Source organism: Topomyia yanbarensis, chromosome 3 (assembly GCF_030247195.1).
Source record: "Topomyia yanbarensis strain Yona2022 chromosome 3, ASM3024719v1, whole genome shotgun sequence".
NCBI lineage: Eukaryota > Metazoa > Arthropoda > Insecta > Diptera > Culicidae > Topomyia > Topomyia yanbarensis.
In genome coordinates, this window is record NC_080672.1 from 256,654,607 (window position 1) to 256,668,222 (window position 13,616).

The window sequence follows — 13,616 nt, forward strand, 5'->3', positions numbered from 1 at the left end:
TAAAATTCTAAAATTCTAAAATTCTAAAATTCTAAAATTCTAAAATTCTAAAATTCTAAAATTCTAAAATTCTAAAATTCTAAAATTCTAAAATTCTAAAATTCTAAAATTCTAAAATTCTAAAATTCTAAAATTCTAAAATTCTAAAATTCTAAAATTCTAAAATTCTAAAATTCTAAAATTCTAAAATTCTAAAATTCTAAAATTCTAAAATTCTAAAATTCTAAAATTCTAAAATTCTAAAATTCTAAAATTCTAAAATTCTAAAATTCTAAAATTCTAAAATTCTAAAATTCTAAAATTCTAAAATTCTAAAATTCTAAAATTCTAAAATTCTAAAATTCTAAAATTCTAAAATTCTAAAATTCTAAAATTCTAAAATTCTAAAATTCTAAAATTCTAAAATTCTAAAATTCTAAAATTCTAAAATTCTAAAATTCTAAAATTCTAAAATTCTAAAATTCTAAAATTCTAAAATTCTAAAATTCTAAAATTCTAAAATTCTAAAATTCTAAAATTCTAAAATTCTAAAATTCTAAAATTCTAAAATTCTAAAATTCTAAAATTCTAAAATTCTAAAATTCTAAAATTCTAAAATTCTAAAATTCTAAAATTCTAAAATTCTAAAATTCTAAAATTCTAAAATTCTAAAATTCTAAAATTCTAAAATTCTAAAATTCTAAAATTCTAAAATTCTAAAATTCTAAAATTCTAAAATTCTAAAATTCTAAAATTCTAAAATTCTAAAATTCTAAAATTCTAAAATTCTAAAATTCTAAAATTCTAAAATTCTAAAATTCTAAAATTCTAAAATTCTAAAATTCTAAAATTCTAAAATTCTAAAATTCTAAAATTCTAAAATTCTAAAATTCTAAAATTCTAAAATTCTAAAATTCTAAAATTCTAAAATTCTAAAATTCTAAAATTCTAAAATTCTAAAATTATTCTAAATTCTAAAATTCTAAAATTCTAAAATTCTAAAATTCTAAAATTCTGAAATTCTAAAATTCTAAATTCTAAAATTCTAAAATTCTAAAATTCTAAAATTCTAAAATTCTAAAATTCTAAAATTCTAAAATTCTAAAATTCTAAAATTCTAAAATTCTAAAATTCTAAAATTCTAAAATTCTAAAATTCTAAAATTCTAAATTCTAAAATTCTAAAATTCTAAAATTCTAAAATTCTAAAATTCTAAAATTCTAAAATTCTAAAATTCTAAAATTCTAAAATTCTAAAATTCTAAATTCTAAAATTCTAAAATTCTAAAATTCTAAAAATCTAAAAATCTAAAATTCTAAAATTCTAAAATTCTAAAATTCTAAAATTCTAAAATTCTAAAATTCTAAAATTCTAAAATTCTAAAATTCTAAAATTCTAAAATTCTAAAATTCTAAAATTCTAAAAATCTAAAAATCTAAAAATCTAAAATTCTAAAATTCTAAAATTCTAAAATTCTAAAATTCTAAAATTCTAAAATTCTAAAATTCTAAAATTCTAAAATTCTAAAATTCTAAAATTCTAAAATTCTAAAATTCTAAAATTCTAAAATTCTAAAATTCTAAAATTCTAAAATTCTAAAATTCTAAAATTCTAAAATTCTAAAATTCTAAAATTCTAAAATTCTAAAATTCTAAAATTCTAAAATTCTAAAATTCTAAAATTCTAAAATTCTAATATTCTAAAATTCTAAAATTCTAAAATTCTAAAATTCTAAAATTCTAAAATTCTAAAATTCTAAAATTCTAAAATTCTAAAATTCTAAAATTCTAAAATTCTAAAATTCTAAAATTCTAAAATTCTAAAATTCTAAAATTCTAAAATTCTAAAATTCTAAAATTCTAAAATTCTAAAATTCTAAAATTCTAAAATTCTAAAATTCTAAAATTCTAAAATTCTAAAATTCTAAAATTCTAAAATTCTAAAATTCTAAAATTCTAAAATTCTAAAATTCTAAAATTCTAAAATTCTAAAATTCTAAAATTCTAAAATTCTAAAATTCTAAAATTCTAAAATTCTAAAATTCTAAAATTCTAAAATTCTAAAATTCTAAAATTCTAAAATTCTAAAATTATAAAATTCTAAAATTCTAAAATTCTAAAATTCTAAAATTCTAAAATTCTAAAATTCTAAAATTCTAAAATTCTAAAATTCTAAAATTCTAAAATTCTAAAATTCTAAAATTCTAAAATTCTAAAATTCTAAAATTCTAAAATTCTAAAATTCTAAAATTCTAAAATTCTAAAATTCTAAAATTCTAAAATTCTAAAATTCTAAAATTCTAAAATTCTAAAATTCTAAAATTCTAAAATTCTAAAATTCTAAAATTCTAAAATTCTGAAATTCTAAAATTCTAAAATTCTAAAATTCTAAAATTCTAAAATTCTAAAATTCTAAAATTCTAAAATTCTAAAATTCTAAAGTTCTAAAATTCTAAAATTCTAAAATTCTAAAATTCTAAAATTCTAAAATTCTAAAATTCTAAAATTCTAAAATTCTAAAATTCTAAAATTCTAAAATTCTAAAATTCTAAAATTCTAAAATTCTAAAATTCTAAAATTATAAATTTCTAAAATTCTAAAATTCTAAAATTCTAAAATTCTAAAATTCTAAAATTCTAAAATTCTAAAATTTTAAAATTCTAAAATTCTAAAATTCTAAAATTCTAAAATTCTAAAATTCTAAAATTCCAAAATTCTAAAATTCTGAAATTCTGAAATTCTGAAATTCTGAAATTCTGAAATTCTGAAACTCTGAAATTCTGAAATTCTAAAATTCTAAAATTCTAAAATTCTAAAATTCTAAAATTCTAAAATTCTAAAATTCTAAAATTCTAAAATTCTAAAATTCTAAAATTCTAAAATTCTAAAATTCTAAAATTCTAAAATTCTAAAATTTTAAAATTCTAAAATTCTAAAATTCAAGAATTCAAAATTTCAAAAATTCAAAAATTCAAAGATTCAAAAATACTAAAATTCTAAAATTCTAATATTCTAAAATTCTAAGATTCTAAATTTCTAAAATTTTGAGATTCTAAAATTCTAAACTGAATTCTAAAATGCTAAAATTCCAAAATTTTGAAATTCTAATATTCTAGAAAAATAAACTTTCAAAACTCTAAAATTCTAGAAGCCTACAATTCAAGTTTCTACTTCCTTAAAATTCTGTTTAATTTTTTTTGCTTTATTAATTTCAAGAAAACATGTATTTTAAAATTCAGACATTCAAAATAGAAACCATTTGAAATGCCGCATTTTTGATTTTGGCTAAACTTGGTTTTACAAATACTTACAGAACGGGCTATTTTGATGAAACAAGATTGTTAAATTTAATTTTGAAAACGTAATGGAACTTTTTTCTCGAGATGTTACTTACAGTATTGTAATCGGTTCTTAAACGTTTTATCCCACATTGATTGGCTGTGAACTTGCCCGGCCATAAACCGAAGAATGTGGTACGCATGATTGCTGCTGCACTGTATATTATTTATTGCACATTTGGACATCCTCCTGACCTAAAATTTGAAAAGTTATGGTGTGATAGTGTCACTGTTGGTTATATTTAATAGGGAAAAAATGTTACCCCGGATAAGTACTGCAAACATGTCGCATAAATCTCGAATTGACTCTCGAGTACATGGTCCTTTTGCCACACTACAGTAGGGTCTACAGTAGAATACCTGCAAAAAGAAAATATGATTAGTGCATCGTAATATTATATTTAGAGGTCAAATAAAAATATAACTACTAGAGAGCATTCACTGATCGAACCCATCGAAACTATTACGTAAGCATACTAACCGAATGAGCAGCCGCTGGTGCTGAAAGATTTCGCTGAAGGTAAATACAACGGTACGAGTGCCGGAGGGTTAATATTTGACCAATACTAACGGCGACATCCGCCCTCTAGTAGTTATAATCTCCTATGTCAAAACAAATTATTGAACTTACCTGGGAGAAAATGTCCTTCGCGGTAAAGCCAATCATCCGGAATCGAAATATCAAAATCTTTCCTGGAACTTTGATATTACAGTCAAGTGTGATCAAAGAACACAAAACAAAAACAATTAAAACCAGTGGTGCCAACATTCCAGACATATCCTTATTTTTCCAGATTTGCGGTTTCAGGTCGATTTCTTCACCCTCACTTAACTTTTAAACCAGGTTTACCAGTACGTTTAAACCTGGCTAAAACGTTAAGCGAGGATGAGGAAATCGGTTATTAGTATTGTTAAGCATGTTGAAGTCCAGATTGCGTTTCGTCTAGCTTATAAGTATATAACGAGAACACCGCATTACAGTGAACAGACATCTTCGAACAAATTACCAGACATACAGTGTAAACTAACAGACTTTCTTACTCGCTGAGATTACAAAGAAGTTTGTAATACTTTTTTGGTGGCAAAACTGTATTTCGGTATTTGGTAACATCGATATAAATACTGATAAATCTGGTATATCTGGCAACGCTAGCTCGAAGCAGCTAAGATGAATACAACTATAACGATGGTGGGAAAAAACTGATGGGATTATTGCGCGGTCTAAAATCACGCCTTCCCAGTTAAACTCACTCCGGAACCGGTTCGGATTTCTGAATGGAGTCATTATGGATTCCAAATCAAATGCAACAACCGATTCCGACTCAGAATCGGTTGATGCATTTGATTTGGAATCCATACTGACTCCATTCAGGATTCCGAATCAAATTCTGAATGGTTTGACCAGGTCCCAGTAGACGAAAAAGCGACTGGGCGAGTTAAACTAGATGCTGACGATCGGTACCCGGTCAAAAAAATATGGACGAACATTCAGCCGGAAATGAACCGGAATTCTGGCTGGTTCCAGTTCGTATTCCGGTTCCAGTGACACAACCGATTCTAACTAGAATCGGTTGTGTCACTGGAGGCGGAATGCAAACTGGAACCAGCCGGAATTCCGGTTCATTTCTGGCTGAGCTTAACTGGGTTTAAACAGTTTGACGTTTAACTCAACTCGCCTGTGCTAATTTCCCCTAGGAACAAATGCAATTTGCGAATGCGATTTAAAGGCGATTTCAACACTTAGACAAATTTTCTGGCGGCTGAAAAGGACTTGGTTGTTTTTGCGTTTTTCAAACATGGCGGTTCATGTTTGGCTTAAGCTTAAAATAGTTTTTTATAAACAATTGGCGTGTTCTCGCTTGCATTTTGTTTGTCTAGTGCACTTCATTTAGCCAACAAATGTGGGAAATTGTGGAATCGTGTCTAAAAATTGTGGAACAAGATCTCTGACCTAAACTCTTAATAAAAGTCAGATTGTGGTAAGTTTTGGTGTGCACTGCCAATTTCACCATTGATTCTTCCTATAGTTTGGTGATGATTACCTAGTGTAGTGATAAGTTTTTGTGAGTAGATAATGAATCCGAAAATAAGTATTATTTGTAATTTTCATATTAGGCAATTAAAAGCGATTAAATGGCGCGTTCCCTGGGCGACTTAGGGGCGATTAAAGGGCGGGTAGAGCGGCTAAAAAATGACGGCGGCAAATCGCCCAAATTTTGCATTTGAAATAGCCCCTTAATTGCCAGCAATTTGCTGGCAAATTGAAGGGCAATTAGCGCATCCGAGTTGGCAAATAGCCCCCCGTTAGCCAGCAACTTGCCCTTTTTGACTGGGTAGGCTAATGAAATATTTTGTTCTAGGCTACCCGCTGTAACTTGCCATTTACTATTTAACTTAATTTCATGAGCCTTAAGTATACTTGTAGAAAATTATGTTTTCCAAGAAGTTCTGAAAGAACTTTGATAAACATTAATTGAACTTACAACCCATTCAACTGGGTGTTATGAGATCCCCTGAGTATTGCATAAACTACCGTATGTATATCTTAAAACTTGTGCTAAAATGTGTTCTTGGATGAATATATATTGAACTTACTTCCGTGCACCTCAAGAAATATGCAGAACGCGTAGACAACCATGTACATGAATAAGACTCAATGCTTTTGACGTAGGACTACGTCTTTGTTTTCGATACAGGGGTGCACGTTGCAAATTTTACAATAATGGTATGTAACGAAAAGTGGTCCAATTTTAAACGCATATAATTCAGCCATCTCGCGATAAATTTTCATTTTTTTGCACTTATCGCCCCGAAATACTTCTAAGAATAGATTCCAATAGATAAGCCCAAAGATTTTTGATATCATGGCATTAAAAATTTAAATAATGAACAACCTAGTCAAAATATCGCGCATTTACACACAGAAGATAGCGCTTCCCTAGTCCAGCACGACAGATTTGTGTACCTAGCGCGCTACGCTGCTATGAATGACGTCATCATCGACTATTTAAACGGACGGATTTCGCCAGTGCAGCTCAGTTGCCTGTTGAGCGGCAGACGAAGCAGGTCACTGCGTTGTGTGTTTTCACAGCTAGTTACACTGCCTGTGGAGGTACGCTACCCAGTGAATGCGACTGTGCTTGCCGTTCAAACACTATGCTATCTTTTGTGATGTGCTCGTTTCCAGCACACTTTTATGTATAATCATTCGTACACAAAATAGTTTGTACATGCGAGCTCCATTTGCAAACACGGTTAACATAGAGTCGTGGTATTAGTTGTCTATTTCGCTCTAACCATCATCATCAGCGTTGATTCATTGCTTTGTGCGCTTGGGTTTAACGTTTGAGTCGAATGTGGAGGTAGTTAGATCTAATTTGTTACTAAATTGCACAATGAAAGTTTATTATTTACGTTCGATCAATTCATTTCCCCTTCACGTGATTCATTTCCAGTCAGCCTATAGTATTTTGATTCTACTAATAGGTACATACTACAAAGCCTATTTATGAATGAATACACTGCCACTTCAAAAACCGTTGCAAAAACGCATCTTGTCCATATATAGAATTGTTTTCGATTCTTGTATATTTATAGTTTCGATATATGATTAAGACCACTGCATTCGATATATTTGTATGCGTACTTTAGGAAAGTTACAATAATGGCAAAATATAACTAGACCAAGCATTCTGGTCTATACATGCAATGTGATTATATTGTCTAAAATTTGATTTTTCTTCACTGGTCCGGGTTTTTTACCAAACACAATCGAAAAGTTTTTACAAGCTAATTTTATGCCATGAAGATTTAGTTCCAGATATTAGTTCGGTTACAGTTTTCTGTCTTCTTTCTTCAGATCTTCTTAAATAAGTTCAATCGGATTCGATCACCTACTACAAATGAAATGACCTGATAACCAAGAAGGTTTGGTTCAATGTGTAATACTCGATGTTGATTGGTTGTGATTAAACCATTCGTAAGAAATATATTTGATTTATTATTACTATAAATATACTAAGAAAATAAATATTTTACATTAAGTAGTATAGTCCTACGTCTACAGCTCGTGCAACCCCATAGGGCTGCCCCTTGTAGTTTTTTCTAACTTAGTATTATGATGCTCCATGATAATGTACCCTACCTCTATACAACGGAAAACCCACTGGTAATGCTTGTAGGTCTAATGACTTGCACTCAAAGGCATTCTCAGATGATCTATGACATCCGTTGAACTCAACATCAAGATGAATTTAGCGTCATAATTCTCAAGGAGCATAATGAAATATCAATATCATAATATTTGTCCAGTCATCCAAAAATATCAAAATGATGTTGATATTTTATTACATGCAATAAATTGCAAGAGCAATTCACCTCACAATATCATTCAATTTAGAAGTAATGATACGTTTAAAGATTTTAAGATCTGAGCTGATTAACGTTCTTGGATGACCTATAGCATCTGTTGAAGTTACTACTATATTCAACTTAGCTTCATGAAGCTAAGAGCATGCAATGAACTCTAGAATCTCCAACAGGTTATTTGTTATGATTGTCGATCTGAAGCTCTCTACATTAGATAATTTTTGGATGAACATAAACATCAATTGAACTCAATATCTTCTTCAAATTAGTACTATGCATCAAATGTATAAAATATTTGGTATCAGTGGTTATGCGTCTAAAACTTTGATCCAAGCTGCTCTTGTGTCAGGTGGGACATGCGTGCATATGCATACTTACCCACGTGCTTACCTATTTGATTAAAGGATATGTTTTGTTTGTGTTTGTTTATTCGGGTTTTAACCTGACCAATGATAAAGGGATAGTTTTTAGTCATAATAATTTTATTTCGTAAAATTCTTTTATTTCTTTCACGAACAAATTCTGTTTATAAGCCGTAATCTACAGAAAATTAATTGGTTCAGTGTATACAATATAGTCACCCAGTGAAGTTCAGCCGGAAATGAACGGGAATTCTGGCTGATTCTAGTTCGCATTCCGGCTCCAGTGACACAACCGATTCTATAGTTAGAATCGGTTGTGTCACGAGCCGGAATACGAACTGGAACCAGCCGGAATTCCGGTTCATTTCCGGCTGAGCTTAACTGGGCAGGCGTAATTTCAGACTATAACCGCAAGTCAGTATTCTTTCCCATCATAGTTATAGTAGTATATAAATCTTTTTCAACATAAAACTGCTATGCTACATTTTATGCCGCTTTGTTTACGTTTCATATTCAAAGAATCTAGTCACCAGAATATTTTGGAAAAGATCTCTACTCGTATAAATATAATACGTAAACTGACTAGTTTACAGACTACCCGCAGTCTGAAACTACTTCTGACTAGTTTATATACAACGAACCAATTAATCATTGACAATAACTACTACAGATTATGGTTCAGAAAAAATTTGCCAGCAAAAAGTTTTTGTTACATCGAATTTAAAAGAAAAAGGATGTTTTGAAATTTGATTATTATGACAATATTATTCCCTAATCAAATAGGAAGGTAAGTGTGCTTATATTCACACATGTCTCATAACAAAAACTCCCTGGAGCAAGGATATGCAAGCCCTACCACGTATTTTGGTAATTTATAGATCAGTGGTTTTCAACTGGGGGTAGCGGATAAATTTCAACGTATTACCCTAACATTCCTGTCCTGGATACCACTACATATTAGTTCAGTGGGTTAAGAATAAAAATACTGGTTGAGAATGTTCAGGAACAGAGTTCAACATGAAAAAGTATGGCGTTCATCCAATTGATCTTTTTCTTTTCAGACGATGGTATGCAATTTTCAGAAAGGGGTATACGATAAGAATCAATATTCGGAAAGGGAACGAAAAAGGTTGAAAACCACTGTGATAGATTTTGATGCATAATACTAATTTGAAGGAGATATCCGATGAATTCTAGCCAAACATTTCAGATGGTCCTAAGTGCAAATGACAGTTTGTCTTTGTTTACTTTCTCTTTGGCTAATAACTCGGCAGTTTATACGTTTGTTACTCAACTCTTAGCAGAATAAGCTAATCGAAATCAGAGTTTTTCGATATATCCTGAAACAATATTGAAAAGTTTCAAGATGACGCCGTAATAATCGAAAGAGAAAGTAAACAAAGAGAGGCTCTCATTTGCATTTAGGACCATGTGACATGTTTGTCGAGAATTGTTTTTATGGCTATTCAAACATTGTATGATGCACATGACTTCAGATCAAAAAGGGTGATAACTAATCTGTTGGAGATTTAAGAGTTATGTGCATACTCTTCAAGCTTCATGAAGGTAATTTAAAAATATTGTTGACTTAAACGGTTATTATACAGCTCATAATCGCGAGTCAGTCCCATGTTCTATGGGATTCCGTATCTACATGGGACTGACTTGCGATTATAGGCTGTACAGGTCATGTAAGAATGCCAGCACAGGACTTGAGATCATTAAGCCTATCCATACTAAGTTGAATGATATTGTTCTAAGTACTCCTAGATCTTGGAGTACAGGACAAATAATGTATAGATTTTTAGTTCTATACATAATTCTTGAGATTCACTACGATGTTGAGTTAACGGATGTCAGATCATCCAAGAATGTCTTTGAGTGCATCTGCAAGCATTAGCAGTGTCTCTCTGTCTTTACATTTAAATACATTGTGATTTATTCTCTTAGGATCTACTATAAAACTTTGAATTCTGAAGAATACATACAATTGTTACTTCTAATCCTGCTTTATTTGGATTTCAAAGTATATTTTTTGATTGCAGGTATAAATAAAAAAGTGATAGTTGTTCAACAGTATCAATACGTGTTGCGTTATTTATTTTATATTAAAGCATGCAAGTAGGATATGTTAAATGATAGCATTCAATGACGTTCTATAGAATTACTGCTTCATTCAAAAGAAACTGGGTGTTATGTTGAACTTTAATTTCATGTTTTGGGTCTTGTTTTGTTGCTCCTTTGATGGCATTACGTTGTGGCAATATTGCTGACAGATTTTCGTAGTTCAAATACAAATTTTGATAGATATACTTCTGGCTGAACTTTTGCGGTTCAAGCAGAAGTGTCAATATGGAACATCAGTTATCGCACTACTGGAAAAGATAAAATCAGTGCACGGAACTGTCCGGAGCAACGTACCATTGATCAATTTTTAAAGTCAATGAATCTTCACTGCGTAAAAAAAAATTGGAAATACCGGTTCGAAAGAATTAGAAAAAATAAATAGTATGGAATGCTTTGGCGATACCATCATTTTGATATTTAGACAACTAATATTTCCTTGTAAGTTAATTCACCACAATATTGGTAGCACACCAAAATAATTTGCTTCACGAAAGAATTTCCGTCACGATTATCTTATTGGTACTTACTACTAAAACTGCTCTGAATTATGATCACTGGACTAAAAGTGAAATTGTCCTTAGGTGTTTTCTTATAGCACCACTATTACATCTAACGACAATATGCAATATTGAGTTATACACATTTTTAGTTTAACAAACACAAAAAACCACCATTTAAAATCGAAACAACTTTTTTGGTACAAACAACTACTCACTGTTGACAGTGAAAATGAATTATATCCATTTGACATTTGTAAATAACCTTTTTTTATTTTCAACCATTTTTCTAGTTGTAAAAACGACTGAAGATGCTTATTTCCCGACGTGCTGGATTCTTACAGCAAACATTTTCAGCTCAGAAAAAATAGAGCTATATTTAAAGGCAATCTAGCTAAATGCTCAATTTTAATTTCTAATTTCAACCGCACACGTAGTTGAAAGCGCAAAAAATATTTTTAGTTTTATTGTTGCTGTTTTGTGTCTCGGATTTCATTTAACTAAAAGCTTTTCCTGAAAACAAAAAAAGTTTTAGAAAAATGTGAATTGAATTTTAACTAAATTATTAGTTAATTTTGAGGTTTTCTTGTTAAATTCAACTAATCTAAAAACAGAAACATAAATTAGCAGCAGAGCTGATTTCTAGCTTTCCGTGGGAACTAAACGCGGGTCGTATTGCAGACGTTACAAAAAGGCACTTGGAGAGTACCGATTAACCGTTTTTTGTAATCTAAGGCACTAATCGAAGCTGACCACGACGGTAAAATGTAGGGTAAATTGGAATAGACCAGCTCAATTGTATGGAAATATAGGCCTTGGGTGGAGCTCAACGTACTATTACCACAAAGGGGACATTTAATCGGGTATACGGTGCATGATTCCAACACACAGTATCCAGTTCGTTCAATTGAAGTCTCGTCGGTTCATGTGTCGCGCAATCGGATGACACAATTTATTGCTGACCATTTCAAAATCGATCAAGATGCTGAAGATTTTCTTATGATACGATTCCATCGTATCATTGGATGTTGATACGTGTGGACTAATTTAAGACATGTAACGGTCATTATTAATTTGTTTATAATATAATTACCATAGTAATTCTATATAACATGTGCCTTTTAAATTAAAACGTACCGCGCAAAACCACATATTTTGTACGATTGTACCGGGAGGAAGAACCGATAGGGTAGCGTTTATTAGATCGTTCTTGCTAGGGGATGTAATATTTGCCCAGTACTAGTACCAGTTTTATACTAGTTTATTCCGAAGTACGTCATGTTTCTTCTATAGTACTAGAACAAATTTATAATAACCCTGCCCTTTTGCTCAGTAAGGGGAATGGGCGCGTTGTGCCAGTTTGGTTACAATTCGATTGTAAGTCAGTGAATGCATGACGCGCAAAAGTGCCTGAGCCGATGGCAATCACTGTCAAGGTTCAATCGAAGATTTGAAATCTTGGAGTGATTGTGATGAGATTTTTCTCCACGTATCTGTACGGCTGTTGGGGGCTTCAGCGGCGTCAAGACTAGATCCCTTATTTGTGAAATGAATTGTTTGCTGATGGAGGAAATTCGTATCGACGAAAATAAAATTCATTCAAATCAGTTACACCATATTCGAAATGTTTTACGGATTGGCTTCAATGATGAACATGAAGTTTTTATTACCCGTAACAATATGAAACAATTTGTGGAGTGTGACAATGTTACAGTCGTGATTCCTGTATATATTTCAGATAATGCAACCGACGTACGACGACACGATCTGTCTCCGGCTGGACTCGATGGCGCTATTCGCAAAATTTTGTCGCCAAATGGAAAGGTTCTCTCCACTAAGAATGATGAACTTTCCAGGCATTCTAAACGGGGTTCGAGCGTGGTACGAATGTGATTCAAGTTAATGTTTAACCCTTCAACGGTTTTGTGACTTTTTCTATACGTAAACGGTTTTGTGAGGTACACTTGTACCCCGGAACAAAAATCGCTCCCGAATATATAATTTTCATTGGATTTATAAATAAATTGGATAGTTTTATTCTAAAATCATTCCTAAACTAACCTGCTCAAAAATATTCGTGTTTTGTCTATTTTATTTTGTATTATTTCATTTTTTATGGAACAAGTCTTTAAAACACTTTAAATTCCCTTTTTACTTAATATTGCTATAACTCCGGTAGTTTGTAACCGATTTTGAGCTTAAGATGCGTTGTGAAGATACCCATATTGATTGTATTCAAAAGGACTTCAACTGAATAAAAAGCAGGATTTTTTTTAAATCAATAGAAAAAAACGCTACATTCAACCAAAGTTGTCTTATATCTAAAATATTGACATTCTAAATTTAAATACGAAAAATTTTACATTTAAAAACAGCATGGCTTAAATTCAGAACTGACATTTGTTGAAATCAACTGAAGAAAAAACTAGATTGAACAAAACAACCTCCCTAAAATTAGAATATTTGTATCAGAAATTCAACTAAAATATAGTTGATTTTAATGCAAAAACGTTTTGAATTTAGAAAATATATTAGTTGAAATTAACAGAAATTAGCATTAAATTCAGCAAAAAATATAGTTGAAAAGATGGAGAATGTGTCTCCGCTAAAAGTGACAGCATCATTTTCTCGCCAAATCAACCGAAAAAACAGAAATTCCAACTAGCATTTTAGCTCTATTTAGGAGGATCGAGAACAACTAATCAAAATCAGCAAATTGAGAATTTGCTTAGTTGTCCTAAATAATAACTAATTCAATTCAGTAAATCAACTAAGGTTTTCGCATCTGAGCCGAATTTCGGTTCTCCGTGATGGTTACATACTTTCATTTTTCGCGCAGATGAACGGCTATGCAATCCATCAAATTAGCGGCAGAGAAAATTTAATTTAGTTGTTATGGGGCAAACAAAAAAGATAAATTGGAGACATTTAACAATACGACGGATT